Genomic DNA, 15,381 nt, shown 5'->3' on the forward strand with positions numbered 1-15,381 from the left:
GGGCAAGCTGTCCCTGAGATGCATGCGTGGCTCTGGCTCGGCTCTTTGTCTGTGCAGGAGGGGGCCGGCGGAGGGCGAGCCAAGTCAGAGCATAGCCAAGCGAGAATGTTCTGGCAGCCCTTCCTGGCGGCCTGAGCAAAGTTATTTATCACTTTGTGCATTTTCCTTCTCATCTGTGTACAGCCGGCTCCAATGGCTCAGCTTGCGTTTTGCCTCGCGGAGCCAAGCCAGTCCCTTGGCTGCGCTCTGTCTTGGCTGTCCATTCACGCCTTCTGTCTCCTCCAGCTCTGCCTGGAGCAGAGCAGGAGCCCAAAATTAGGGGCAGGGATCTATCACCAAGCAACAGATCGAAGCACCAGCAACCAGCACCAATGGCAAGGAGCACGCCTCTGCCCCAGGCCGGTGAGCATGCCATTTTCCCTGGCTGAGGACACTGTGCACGGTAGCTTCCACACCCCCAGGCAGCCTCTGCTGGGGTCCTCCAGTGCCTGCTGACGGCTGTGAGATGTTTTCTTCCATTTATTTCAGGGATCGCGCCTTTGTGCTGATTTTTCCAAATCAGTGGATGTAACAACAGTGAATTTCCAGCAAATTTTTCCAATTCTATAGACTTTTTTTCCATAATGCTGGTGTATTTCGCCAAAATGTCTAACACGGGTGTCTAAATTGGGCTTGAGCATTCAGATGCTTACAAGGGTAACACTTGCTCTTGGTAAAGGCACACCACACTCCACTAAACACTGAATATTGCAAAAACATACCAATGCAAACTCTACCAAGCCTTGTATCATCAAAGGTCCATGGCTACAGCCTGTCCTATGTTACGTGATTTTGCCAAAGACAGAACTCCTGAATTCAGATGCTATTCCTCTCCTCCTTCCTGAACCTCTCATGCAGTTTTGTTAGGGCTTGCACGTTCAGCAACGAAGTTCTCAGAGTAAATGGGATTTCTGGATTTGACCTTGCCAGGCTTTGGGGAACACAGAGGCTAATCTTTCTCCTGAACTTTGCACTCCAGAAGACAGTAGGCAATTCCCATCTACACAAGGCTGAATCTTGCCTACCTTCCTCTATCAAAGCTGGTCCCAAGATTGGCAGATATGAATCAGACTGAAGCAGGGCTGAGGGGGTCACCTGGTCTGCAGTAGCTTCCCAGAAGCACTCATGACAACAAAGTGTGTTCAGCAGCAGCTTCCCATCATGACCCCCATTTGAACATGCTGTGAACTTTCCAAAATTGGGTTGCAATTTCTCAGATTTGGTCTCTGCCTGAAGGTAGAAGAGGAAGTTGAGTAAAATCCCTTCAGACCTTCTGAAACAAGGAGAGAATGAAAAACTGCATTTTCCTATTGTAATAAAAATTCTAACAATTTTTTTTCTCTGTAAAACTGCTAGAAATCTGAAGCATGGCATAGCTATAATTCTCATTACAGGCCAGATCCAAAGCAAGATGAGATCAACAATTCATGGCTGACATCCCTCGATTTTTCCTAGCTTTGACGAACATCCTACAGGTAGGCAAACAATTTGTTGAGAAATTTGTTCAGAATGGTTGTGCCTATTTTCTACTTGGGAGTTGCTTGGGAACAGGCTCAGATTGTTTGCAGTGTATCTAGGGCTTGGATGTACTCACCAAAGCCCAGCTTTGCTCCATCCTCCTCAATTTTTATTTTAGATCCTTGCTCCATGAATAATCTCCTCGAAGAAAATATCCATGAGCAGACGAAAGGACATTTAGGTAAAGAATTTGTAACTAAATCATTTATACAATGTTTTTTTTTTTATAGCTGGGTCACAAGCGGATGATTTGTCAGTGTTACGCATCTCTTACACATAGCCTGGTATATCTGAGGTCCTGAAAGCTGTTAACCTTTAATGCTCTGCAGGTAGAGTGTTCCTACATTAGGGCTTTACCCAGTGAAGCCTTTGGTTGGCACAGGACTGACCACCCTGTCTCCATACAGCTCCCACCTCTGGGCTATTCTCTCTCTCGGTACTGGACCTTCAAGGTCATTCCTTGGTCCCACTGCTTTATTAAATTGTACTTAATGTGATTTAATTTTTTTTTTTTTTTCCGGAGGAGGATGTAGAAAAACAAACAAAACATAGTACCAATGTGAATATTCGCAGTTAATGACAACACTCTAAAATAGGAAGGTTGTTTCTTGGGGAGGGATGGTTGGTGTTATTTTGAATGAAGGAAAGAGTGCAAAGATCTTGCAATGTTTGCTATAAATGGGTTGTTATGGCAAACATTCCTGTCAACAAGTTCATTAGCTCAGAGATCCACGAGTGAACAGAGACCAAAAAATGTGTTTAAAAATTCAAGAACAGATTAATGGACAATATTTTGCAATCTTTGTCTAGCTTTGCTTCTCACTGAGAATTAGTAATTTCACTCCAGGCCAGATTGAAAGAGTCTTTACTCATGCACCATGTTTTATGAGTAACCCTGGTGATATTTTAAGGCTGTTTTTTAGAATAAGACTGGAGTCAGAGTAAGACGGTGGAGGCATGGTCTGAATCACCTGGATTAATCAAGTGTAAGATTATTGTTTTTATATGCGTACATATAAATAAACATAGCAGGAATAAGGAGGGATGCCTGGATTGACAGGCACATGAGAGAACTTCTTTTTACAGCATACAGCAGGCTCCTCTTTTAACAGAAGAAGACAACACCCAGAAGTTACTTAACATCAGGAAAAGGGGAAATCACACCTTCAGAAACAATAGAAGATCAGGCCATTTTGCGGGTTTTACTCTCAACAGTTCTGGCTGCCTCCTGTAATATTACATAAAGTCTATGTTGCTCTTCATAGAAATGATAGATGAAATTTTCAGAGCTGCCCAAACGCCTTGAAAGCATATGGTCCATTTTCCAAAATAATAGGATCCTTGGGATTCTAAATCCCATTGAATTTCAGCACTTCTGGGAAAGTTCTCATTAGCTTCTAAATCAGGACATATTTTTTCAGTATGCTATGTTCCCCATTTCATTTTATCTCAGGACTCCAGCCATGACAATACATCAACAACAACATCGTCAAAACGTAGTGTCAAAATCAAAAGCACTGTTACGTTTGACTGCTCTGTGAAAATGCTTCCGAGACCCACTGTGGACTACTGACATTACCAGTGAGTGAGGAAGGAACCAATTCAAAGCTCACTGATGTAAAGGAAAGTCCACTCATTTCTATGGCCTTGAGTTGGACTTGGATCAGGCCCTGGAAGAATAAGGATGACATAAAAATAACATGACGCGTGCCAGATTCACCAATATGCTCTGATGTTTTGCCCGGCCCAATGATGCAAAGCAGATGGAGCATACTGACAATCCTGGCCCACTTCAATCAGTTATTCCGTCTCTCGTATTGGTTTTCATCAGGCGTTTTATTCATGGCATAAATACATTTATCTCATTAGTGCTTCTGCTACAGTATTTCAGAAGAAAGATCACCACTTTTTAGCTCTATCAGAGAAAAACATGCTATATTTTATCACCTGTTCACTACCAATTTTCAGTGGGGTTTCTAAGATGCTCATTAGCATGTCCCTGAGTTTTGCTGTGCTTTCTTGGGGCTTATAATTAATCGAGTTTTGCTGTCCTTAGCTGCCATAGTCCTTCCGTCCAAACAAATCACGACTGCACAGTTCCACAGTTGTACCCTCAAATAAGACATTAAGACAATTATTTTGCAAAGTACTTGTGCTCACCATTAAGTTTAAACAGATGTTTAAATCATATCAAAGCTACCCCAAATATGCACTTATATATTTTACGGAACTGATGCCAGAAGATGCATTTAACAGAAACTAGCCTGCTATAAGAATTACCCTCCTCTGTTTCTACCTTGCCTATTACTACAGAAAAAAGGACTGAAATTCACAGGGGAATATTTACACATGAAATGTTTTTGCACTCGGTGTCTCAGCAAACAGAAAAGGCATGCTTTGTCTAACACTGTATGTCAGCAACAAGGGCCTAATACCGAGTTTTTAGTATGCACGGTTATTATAAATACAGGCATTAATGTACATTAAAAGCTGCCGAATGACTGAGAACTTAAGTAGATTGGATGGTGTCCCTCAAAATGAAATAATCTATATTTGGCTGGTAATTCATTTCTTCTGAGAGGGTATTTGCTTGACTCTGCACATATTCCTCATTGCAGAAATAGCTGGGGTGATTGCTGCCTGGCTCTAACCTCTAGCCAGCTAACCCAGGAGTAAGCGTTAGTGCTGAAAGGCTAGATCTGAGTTTCCATATCCCCACTGAATACACCTCCAAAAAAATGTCCCAAACAACCTGGATAACAGCTGCAGTGCTCAGAGCTTGCTCACTGGCACAGGGATCTGACTGTATCCAAATTCTCCCCCTGAAGAAAAAGGATTATAACACTCATCATATCTCACTTGTCATCTGTCCGGATTGTAAATGGATTTGAGGCAGGAACTGTCTCTCTCTGTCTACAACAGCCCCACCACAGTCAAGTTCTAGCCATGTCTGAAACATCACACATCATAACTCTTCTTCCTTTGGACTGAACTGCAGTTTTGCCATGTTTAATTTTGTCCTATCACTCCTAATGTTATAGCACTTGGCCATACTTCCTCTCTCCTCCATTCTGTTTATTTGTAGAAAGGAAGAAATGCCACAGGATAATGGTTTTGTGCAGGCTTAGGCAGAGTCAAGACATTGCTGGAAAACAAATACTGAGAAAGAGCTGAGACGTTTATTTTCCTGTCGGGACACACTGATGCTAAGATCATGTCCTACCACAGCACATTTCAATGTTGCTGCACCAGTACCATCTCTAGACCCAATCGACCAGTGGCAGTCCAGCTATCCAGCCCTTCAAATAGATTTGCAAGCCCTAGACTTGGCTATTTCAAACAAGATGCAATGTAGGTGCAGCGGATAAATGGATGAAACTCAATGGAACTCCCCTAAAGAGACCAGCAGGGTCCAAGTCTGCTTTCCTTTACTATGTGAAGGAACAAACCACTGGCAAGGGACGAGGACATGGTGCTTCTGCGTAAGCTAACAGCATGACCACTACCTCAAGGAGCTCACTGATTCTGAAGCAACTCATCCACGAGAGTGATTTCCCAACCTATCTCTACCAGATGTCCTTCTTCTGGCTTCCACTGTCCCTGGTCCCACTCCTGGGCACTATGGAAAAAGAAGAAATGGTCTAGAAAAATATCTCTGCACAAGAAGTGGGCTATGCTGCCACCCCTGCTCAATTGGAAAGCCTGTTCTTACCCCAGCTGCTTCACTGACTCCTGCCTTACACCACAGCCAAGTGTATTTATCTACCTTGTTTATTTTTGAAAGCAGAATATACTTTACATGTTTTGTACGACCTTGGGTAAAGCAGCATCGTCCAAGGTTTTCTATCCAGACAGGCCAGTAAAACAACTATCCACAGTTTCCATGAAGACTCTGCCCAGCAGCAAGAAAAGCACTATCAAGAAATCATTCAAAAGCACTCAGAAACAGCCACTGGAGTAGATTTAACAGGCTGCGATGTAGGGTCTGTAAAGCATGTTTGATGGAGCATTTTACACTGCTTTAAATTTGGAATTCTTTGGAGAGCGTCTGAGGATTTTTAAGAAACAAACACAAGCCTCTTCCTCCATGCACCTATACATACGCACAAAAAGCTCCTTCATCGCACAGGAAGTCGGCATCCTGAGGCTCTGACCTCAGCTCCCTCCTTAAGTTTATCAATCATGTTATAGAATCAGTGCACACTGAGCAGTATTTGGGAAGTGGGCTAGGGTGGGATTTCCTTTTCTGTCCTCTCCTTCCCTTTCCTTTCCTTTTTTCCTTCCTTTCCTTTCCATCCCTTCCCTCCCCATCTAGGGTATTGAAGTAAGCTGGGATGTGGCTTGGGTAGGATCTAACAAGAGCTCTCAGCTCGCGAAAATGAGGTGCTGTGGTGGTATCTTAATTGGATATTTGGAGTTCCTTTCCCTGGGGCAGATTCTCAGAATATTTTGAGGTTGTCTCTTTGGAAATATATAATAAAAAGGTCTTTTTGCTGCTTTACAGATTCTTCACGTCCTTGCCTCTCAGTAATCAAGTGAGAACTAAACAACCAGGCAGGTTAAAACCCCAAAGAGATGAGTCCAAGTTGCAATAGCATGAGCAGGGAAGATGTTCAGTGTCAGCAAATCAGTGTAACTCCCTGGCAAGAACAACCCTCCGTGTGTGCTTCAGCTGGAGGGCAGAACCCCACCACCATTCACCTCCAGGGCATTGCCAAAGCCCCCAGACAAACCTCCATGCTACAAGGACAAGCAAGCAGCCAGATGTCCATTCTTTATCCCATGACATTTTCACAGAAAAATTGAAATAAATGGGCTGAAGAGATGTTTTGACTAATTTTCTCAGCTCTCCCTCACTTAGTTATTCCCTTGCACATCCATTCACAGTCACTTTAAAGTCTTCCCGAGCCTCATAACTCAACCTTCTCAGCTTTCCATGCTCACATGTTCGTACAACATCTCCCACACACTTTCTATGTACTCCAAATGCCTGAGCTTGAGCCTTGTCAATGGAAAGGAAAGGAATTGCATCTCAGTGCTCAACATGCTGTTAGTTCCTTTCCTGAACCAGGGATACCCTTGACCACAAGCAGAGTGCTTACAGTTTTAATCTGGTGGCAGCTGCCTTAAATTATGTACCACTGCATCTAAACCAACTGCAGGTTGCTCTGCTTAGCTCAATTTACCAGACATTAAGATGCAAATTAGCAACTGATCCTTAGAAACTTGCCCTCCTTATAAAGCCACGTTAGCTGCTCCTATTGCTGCCAGTATGCACAGCAGGACTGAGGCATGCTGCTGTGCAGCACAGACCTCTAGCAATCCTGCTTAGATCTTGTAGTTTATTATACAGTCAGAGATATGCGACTACTTCAGACAAAACAAAATCAGAGCCAAAACTTCACTTAATATCTCCAAAAATCCAAATCTTTATTATGAGTCAAAGAAGATTGACTAATTCCATTGATTTTAAACACATTCTTTGTTACTTCCTCTCTGCTGGAAGCAGATACACAAAGGGAAAAACCCTTCTGATAATCTTGCAGCCTGACCTAAGCTGTTCTTACAAGATTTCCAGTTTCTGTTCTGGATCAAAGACATGCACTGTGCAGGAGCCATCAGCAGGGACAGAACTCAAGACTTTGAGCAGTGAAACCACAGGGTTTGGTGGTTTTTTTTTTTTTGCTTTTGGAGTTAAGGGGCTAATATGGGGTAAATCCTTACAGCTTCCTTTAAGTACTGGAATTGAGACTGCCAAGAACCGTAGAGACAAATGAGCATAAGGAAACCCAACATACTGACTCATAGATTTGGACACAACATTACATCAGTCTTCAACAAGTGGACTTTTCACTTCGGTTGCTGGGAGTGGTCAAGGATGTTGTACATGTTTAGAAATGGACCCTAAAGCCACACATGGTCCCTGAGAGGTCAGATTACTGTCCTCACTTTAGAGATGAGAATTTGTTGGTACTTGTTTGTAATTGCAGTTTTGGATATCTCTCTGGACCATGTTGAAATCTGCACACCTTCAGTTTACTTCATTGTTTTTCTTCCCATTTTTGTGTTGCTCATCTAGACAAGAAGCTCTCCTCTTGCCTTCTTCTGTACAGCAAAGGATGAAATAAAACTTTCATGTCAGCTGGAGCCCCTTGGTGCTATTAATAAAAATGATAATAACAAGGGAGGTTTGCAAATTAGCAACCCTTGCTACAAGCTGATACAACCAATTTAAAACAAATTGCTCTTGCCTGCTTATAGTGGCTATTTTAATCACTGGTGACTAATGCCTGTGAGGGCTATTCCAAGGTTTGACGTGCCTCAAGCACAAGGAAAAAAGGGAAATCTTGTGGGGACCGCAGAGAGGAAGAGGGCGAAGGAAGAAGTTGGCTGAAACCAAAGGTTCATCTCTAAAAAGCAGTCAGTTCGTACCACCCATTTTGCTGCTGTTGCTGCTGGGGTCACTGGCTAATTCCTCTTTGAATAATAGCATGATTTCTCTTCTTCTGGTGTGAAACTAAGAAAAACAGCCACACTCTGGAACGCAAACAAAAGCTACCTGTCCCTTCTTTGGTTATGGAAATGGAGGTCAGCCTTTTTATTTTCAAAGGGGACATAGTAAAGGAGTTGGAATGCTGCTTGGCACATTACCCGAAAGGAAATCTCTGCTTAAATATTTGACAGGAAGAGAAAAAAAAGAGGACAGGAAACAATGCAAAATGGGGGGGTGGGGGGGGAAGGGACCTTCTGCTTCATGCAAGCGCTGCACAGGCAGGAGGAAAAGGGCTGCACTGCACATGAAAGGAAGGCTCACTCTGTCTTTCCAGAGCACCTTTCTAATGAGTAAAGGAGGTTTCCAACTGGAGAAATGCTGCCAAAGCCACCAAGCATAAGATAAGCCACACGTGTTTACCTAAGCCGATTTTTCATGGGACAGCTTAAGGTTTACAAGCACTTGTGTCTATCTGACAAAATCTGGATCACATCATTTGAACGCTGTGAAATAAACACCTTTTGAAAAAGTTTGGAAAAAATAAATTGATTTTTGATATATATATATATTTGTAGGGGACAAAGAGCAACAAAAACATAAAACTAGCAGGTTGGGCACATATGGTCTAGAGCATCCAGTCATCATCATTATTTATGTGAAGTCCATCAGATTTGTAATTAACATGGGCATCCGGAACTTCATTGTACTGCATTCCAACAACCAGCAGCAGAAAAGCTCTTTACTCAGGACATGCCTGGGTAGAAAGCTACCCCTGAGTATCTACTGCTACTTCCCCCAGTACCTCTTAATTCCTTCCATGACAATGGAGGAAAACCAGGAACTCTCCAGGACTAAGGTGGTGGAGATACAGCCCTAAAGGTACAGACCGTCTCCCCTGGCAGACAAATACTGTAAATGCTAAGATAAAAAAAATAATAAAAATGCAGCATACCACCCTTGGCCTTTGAGGGCTAACGTGCATGGCAGCTTAGCTGCTTTCAAACAGAAAACATGGGGAGAATGACTCAAGTTCTCTAGTTGGCTTTTCTATTACAGCATTGCAAACACACATATACCTTGTGGCACTGTAAAATATTTACATTCACTCAGGTTTAGCTCTACAATTGGAGGCTCCAAACAGGACTGATCATAAACAGCTCCTTCTTATTTTTGTTGTTGTTTTGGCTTTGTTCTGTTTGTTTAACAAAGGAGTAACTCTTTTTGGTTTATTGCTATTGTGGCTACTGAATATTAACACTGGAAAGCCAGTTGTCTTGTTGCCGTGGACCTATTTCTTAAAGTCTTTTTTTTTTCAGTACGTGTTTGTTTACCAGTGTGGCTTCAGATTGTTGGCTAAGATCTGTAGACCCCTGGTGTGGCTACAGGAAATATTTCTAAAGTGCTCCTTTTCTGAGAAGCCCGCAGCATAATAGCCATCTCTTTTCACGAGGCTTCTGCATCAGCTAGTTGCACCAGAAGTGCTTTCTCTGTCTTTTCCCTCCTTTCCTCCTCTCTGTCATCCCTAAAGGCATATTTTGGAGGTAGCAAAAATTTCACCTCTTTAAGAGTTGGTAGCTAGGAGCTGTCTCCATCCATCGTGTGCTGGAGCCAAACTGCAAGTCCAGCTTTCACTCTTGCAGCTCTCGAGTAACTTCACTTGGCTCTTTCAGTTGTTACTGTCTCTATAATTCTCCTTGAACAGTACAGCTGACAGTAGGCTGCCTACATATAGTTGTGCTTCACAGACCAGACGCAGACCTCCTAAAGAGAAAAAACTGGAAGTTTTGTGAGTGGCCCTGGCTGTGAAAAGACACGTGTTCACTGATAACCATTGTTCTGGCTTGCAACTTGCCAGGTACTCCTGGGTACAGCACCTTTTGAGGTCTTGCTATCCTCACACAGGTTTTCAAGAGAAGTTGGTGTGCTAAGATGTAGCATCCATGGTTTCTAAAAGAGTCCTTTGGAAACCATATACCTGTATTTAGGTATAAAAGGAGCTGTTTTGGAAAGCTGGTCTTACTAATAAAGAAAAGTGGAACTGTTGTTTCCTTAGACATAAAGTGTGACTTTTGCAGATGCTACAAACTCAAATTTTGCTGTTTCATTGAGGCCTGTACTCTGCAACGCGATGATGAGAACCTGAATTTCCCTCTTTTGTCACCCAAAGATGCAGAGGTTGCATGCGCAGAGCTGTATCAAAACCAGGAGGTTCCAGCTCTAACTCAGCTGAACTTTCAAAGCTGCCTGAATGATTTGGAAACCTAATTCACATTAAACTTTATGGGAACTGGACATCAAAATTCCCTAGGTGGCTTTGCAAAACACAGCTGTAACTAATTGCTGTGCAGAAAGGTTTGGGGAAAAGATTCTGATCTAGAAAAGGAGAGAGCTTTCAATGCCAAAAAGCTTTTGCAATAGATCCTCACATGGAATCCATGGAGCTGATTCTAGGCTACCACTTCAGTGAAGTAAATGGAGCCATTTTACAACAGCTAATCCTCTCTCTGTAACTCTTCATGCACCTGCAGAGGTTATAAACTAAGTGGGAAAAGGAATTTCTTCTGCTGAGTTTCTAGTAATCCCTGCCACTGCAAACTATGGGGCTGATAGGTTGAATAAATCAAAACGACTGATGAACAATTCATGCCCAACTCATTCCTATTGAAGAAATTGTCACATTCCATCAGTGAGGCTGGTAAAATCTGTGACCATCTCAACCCTTATCAAGCCTTAATTTCTTCTTCCTGTTTTGGCAATAATTTAACGTTAAAGGTCACAGAGTGAAACACTCAGAGTCAGGAAGCGGAGGAGTTCTGATTTGATAACAACATTATGTAGCCCCACGAAGCCCCACTTGGTATTTTCTTCTCCTTTGTTCCTTTTCAAGACCACGATCCATCTTCCACTGAAGACAATGGGAGTGTTTCCACTGAATTTAATGAGACTTGGATCAGGCCCTAAATGTCAGTATTACTCTATTAATATTTATGCTGTTGGAAGTATGTCAGAAAATATACAGGATGTGCAAAGTGGCTGAGAGAGCTATAAGAATCATAAATTTTCCTGACTTAGTCATTTCTTCAAAAATCCTTAACATTTCTAATCTAACCATAGTAATAATAAAATAGCAGGATTCTAACCTTCTCTTCTTACTGTACAAACTGTAAGCTGAGTTTGCTCTAGAGCTTAAAAATCATCTGCTTTGCAACTCCCATCTAGCTTATGTCCAATCTCTACCAAATACACACACATATGTGCATGTGTATATATATAAAAATTATTTTGGAAGTTGCACATTAAGTGGTCAAAATTAAATGACTCAAAACCAACAGGCTGTATGATTTACAGTGCCTAAAGAACCTTACTTAGCAGCCTCCAAAGAGGGGAGCTGAGCAACTAAAACTGTCATTGCAAGGCACCCACAAACATGACAAGTGGCAACTACTCTGAAAAGGTTTCTCCAGGCTGTTTTCCTTGGGGTTTCCTCTTGACGTGAGGAAAGAGTCAGCGGTGTGGCAACAAGGGGAGCCTGCTGGCTTGCCATGGGAATGACTGTCATTGCAGGGTGTGTGGCAACCACAGCGGTCAGACACTCTTCAGGCAGCTGCTCCAACCTCCTCATTGCAGGAGAAGTGATGGGCAAAACAGTCCCAAAGGCCTGGAATTTCTGTTTTCCTTGACTAAGTCCCCAGCTGGTTGGATTCCTCCCTGCCTCGCCACCCCTTCCCAGCGGGTAGTGCTTGCCTGAGTGGGTGGAGGAATGCGGACAAGCTCACAGCATAATAGTCAACTGACCACCAGGGCTGTAGAGCAAGGTCACTGGGGAAAAACAGGCATTGAAGAATGCGTCTGAGCTATGCCCAAGCTATGCGGGAGGAGGCTTTGTCTCCTATGGCACACTGAGCCCAGTCAGTGCCACTGACAGGATGGCAAGGGGCAGGGAGAAATGACAGGAGGACAACCTGGAATGGGTAGCTCCTGGGTACATCACCTCCTAACTCTGTTAGCTACCCACAGGTTGGTCTAGACTAAAGGACAGTGTGAAAGAACATGGAAATCACTTACAAATGAGCTACAAAGATGACCAAAAGATTAATACAAGCTAATTCTGGTGTACTGCTGGAGATGCACTGCTTCCAGTCTCCAGATTAACCCACTGCAGGCTTAGAAACACACTAAGTTAGGAGATAGCATCATGCTTGAGGTGGGAAGGGACCTCCAGAAATCACCTTGTCCAACCTCTACTCATCAGAGTCACCTACAGCCAGTTGCCCAGGATGACACAATGAACTTCAAGAGAAAGCTCTTCAATGTTGTCTAGCTGTCTGAAAAAGAAATCCAGGAGACTTTCAATGCCCACAAGACACCTGTGCATATCTAAGCAGTTATCTCAGGGAAACAGGAGCACTGCCTTATGTTTGAAGAGCACAGAAGTCGAAATGAGAGAAAGCTCTCCCTAACCTCCTCTCTATGATACGGGAAGCAGAACATGAACACGCTTCTACACTCCAGCTTGACCCTTCAACCACTTTCATCATTTCTTGAGATTCCTTCATTTCTTGCATCTCTAAACCTTTAGCTATCCAACCCTGAAAGCACAATCCTAGGAGAAGAACATGGGATAGGCTGGGAAGGGTGGTAGTGCAGGGAAAGCAACCAGAAAATGTGCCTTTGTACATGCACGTCACTACATTCACATCCTGCCAATTAAAACCCCTCTCTCAAATCAGCATTCTTACCCTGAAGTCTACCAAACATTGCCACCAGAATAGCCAGTTTCTTCTCCTCCCCAGCATTCAGCAGCCTAAAGGGTAAATTTCTCCTTATGTGAGCTTAAACATGCACACCAAGTTATTTTTTCTAGGCTTATCATTATTTGTTGTTTAACTTGCCCTAGGAGTACCTTGGTTTATTAAATGAAGTAAGGTTTGATGGCAAAGGTAGTATCTTTTATTGGACCAATTGATATTGCTGACCCTGCCACCTCTCTTTAAGTAGATGATCACAGCCACAGTAATAGTTCCACAACAATTCACCTTATCTGTGAGCAGAAATGTCACACAAAACAACTTTTCCTACTGAATCCACAAATAGAGCACTCTCTAAAGAATTCTAGATGCAGGGGAACATTAAAACAACCAAACTGCAGAAAATCACTATGTTTCTAACTCAATACCCCGCCTCTAACAGCGACCAACATCAGATAATTCAAAAATGCCAGAAAATCCACAGCTGGATGGATTATCCTTTGTATCTAGGGGGTGACCTCTTCCTAGGGGCACTTTCCTCTTCTCCTGTGAAGCCAGCAGCCCAACGTCTCAGCTTGAGCCTATCAATCTAAAGACCTAAATCTGAAAGATCCATTCCTTGAGGGACATTTTTGCTGGGACAAACTTGACAGTCTGAAACTATTTCTCATGTTGCTAAACAGCAGCCTATGCAAAAACAAAATCTAAGGACTGAAGCGGGGATTTTCAACAGAGCCCAAAATATTTCTCTTGAGATGCTGGGCAGCTTACAACAGCATGGCCTCTTTGAAATTCCCAGTCCATAGGATGAACGAACAAAACAAGCTTTTGTACAAAACCAGCTATTGTAACGTTACTTTTTATTTTTCAAAGTATAGAGGAGCAATTAGTTCCGCAACGCTTTTGGACTAGTGTTTTATCACTCTGGTGATGGGTGAAAGGGCAGGAAGCAGAGGGACAGGATGGAATTTGGACCATGACCCAAGTCCTGCTAGGACACAGGGGAGGGACACTTTCCAAAAAAGAGAAAACTTTGCCATAGGGGAAGTGATCCGCCTTGCCTCCGTATCCTGTGGATCCAACCTTCCCCCTGAGCATAACATTTCTTATGAAAATATGCATTGCAGCCTTCTCCAGTCTGCTTCCCACTTCACTATGGCAGAAAAGCTAATCCGTGACAATCTGAGTTTTACCAAAAATAGATCTACCCCTGCCACTCAGACAATATTAGTGCAGTTAGGGAAGAATCACATTTTGGCCGAAGATTTCCTGTGGAAACAGGAAGATGAAGTATTTCATGTGATGGGATGTATCACAGAAAATACCAGCTCTCATGACTGTTAGAAACTGAAGACTAAAGTAATGGCCAAAACAATACAAGGGTTCATATCATTTGGGCACAAAGATTTTCCTTCTTCTACAGAGTCAACAGTTCCTTCAGGAGAAAAATCCCAGACCAGTCCTCCTTGCTGCATACCTATTAAATGACACCGGTGCTTCAGAAATGCAGTCTTTGGTAATTCTTCCCCATTCTTTTTCATGGAAAAATCTAATTTTATGGATCTTACTTTAGAGCACCTTACAAGAGCTTGACTCTGAAAGCATTAAACATGATTCAGAAGTCTTGGCTAGAACTAAGTCAAACTTTGAGAAGCTGCTTATATGACTTGGGTTAGTATTTCAGATCCTACAACAGTTTATTGCATATGAAAAATATCATTCCCCTTCAAGTGTTCTATTTAAATAAAACTGCCATTTTCAGCAATAATACTTCAGAAGAATTTGTGCCGAAGACCAAATAAGTCATTTTTTTTCAGTTGTTTTGGAGCTCTTCCACTCCAGCCATTCACTAAGTATTCAGTGAACCTCCCTGAAGTCCTTATCAGGCTTGACGTTATAACACAACTTTAAACTTGAGGATTTTTGCCTAGTTTTCAGGCTTATGTTGAGACGAACTCAGTGGTCACAGTTAATCTGGACCACCAGTAGTTCTTTCAGACACTTTCGTTGTTATGAAACATAATATGCAAGGAATTTAAACAAAGGTGATACATCAGCAAACGACCCTCAGACAGCATGATCTCATCTCTCAGCCTCTCAGCATTTGGGAACAGGAATGAAATTCGGTGTCCTTTAGCAACAGAACAGCAAAGAAGACAATAGATACCATTTGAAACACAAACATACCCTCTCTCAAGCCTGCCACCTCTCTTCCTTTCCTGCCTCACAGAAGTCAGAAACAGACTGTTTACTATCTAATAACTCTATGAAGCAAGAGTTGGGACATAAGCAGTCATTTTCCAGTTCAGACATGAAGGCAAATGGTCAAAACCCAATTTTGCAAGCACTAACTGCAGAATTCAAAGAAGTTATCACCGACATAATCACAAGCTCTGTTACAATTGGGGCATGGTTTTGGGATGTTCCTATGAGGCAGCTGGAACCATGTAGCCCAAGAGGCATTAGCTCACTAGGGAATTCACTGCCAGCCCTCAGCTCTGGCTGCTAACCTAGCACATGAGCTGAGGACCTAGTTTCCCTTCTCAGCCAACATCTGATGTTTAAAGCACTGCAGACCAGGGA

The 15,381-nt window shown here is 42.7% G+C and overlaps 1 protein-coding gene across 2 annotated transcripts in view; it reads right to left on the reverse strand.

The window, feature by feature from the left end:
- The window catches only part of MRPL23 (mitochondrial ribosomal protein L23), a 233,735-nt gene that overhangs the window by 115,468 nt on the left and 102,886 nt on the right, over positions 1-15,381 (reverse strand). The window lies entirely within an intron of this gene.

This window comes from Numida meleagris, chromosome 6 (assembly GCF_002078875.1).
Source record: "Numida meleagris isolate 19003 breed g44 Domestic line chromosome 6, NumMel1.0, whole genome shotgun sequence".
Classification (NCBI taxonomy): domain Eukaryota; kingdom Metazoa; phylum Chordata; class Aves; order Galliformes; family Numididae; genus Numida; species Numida meleagris.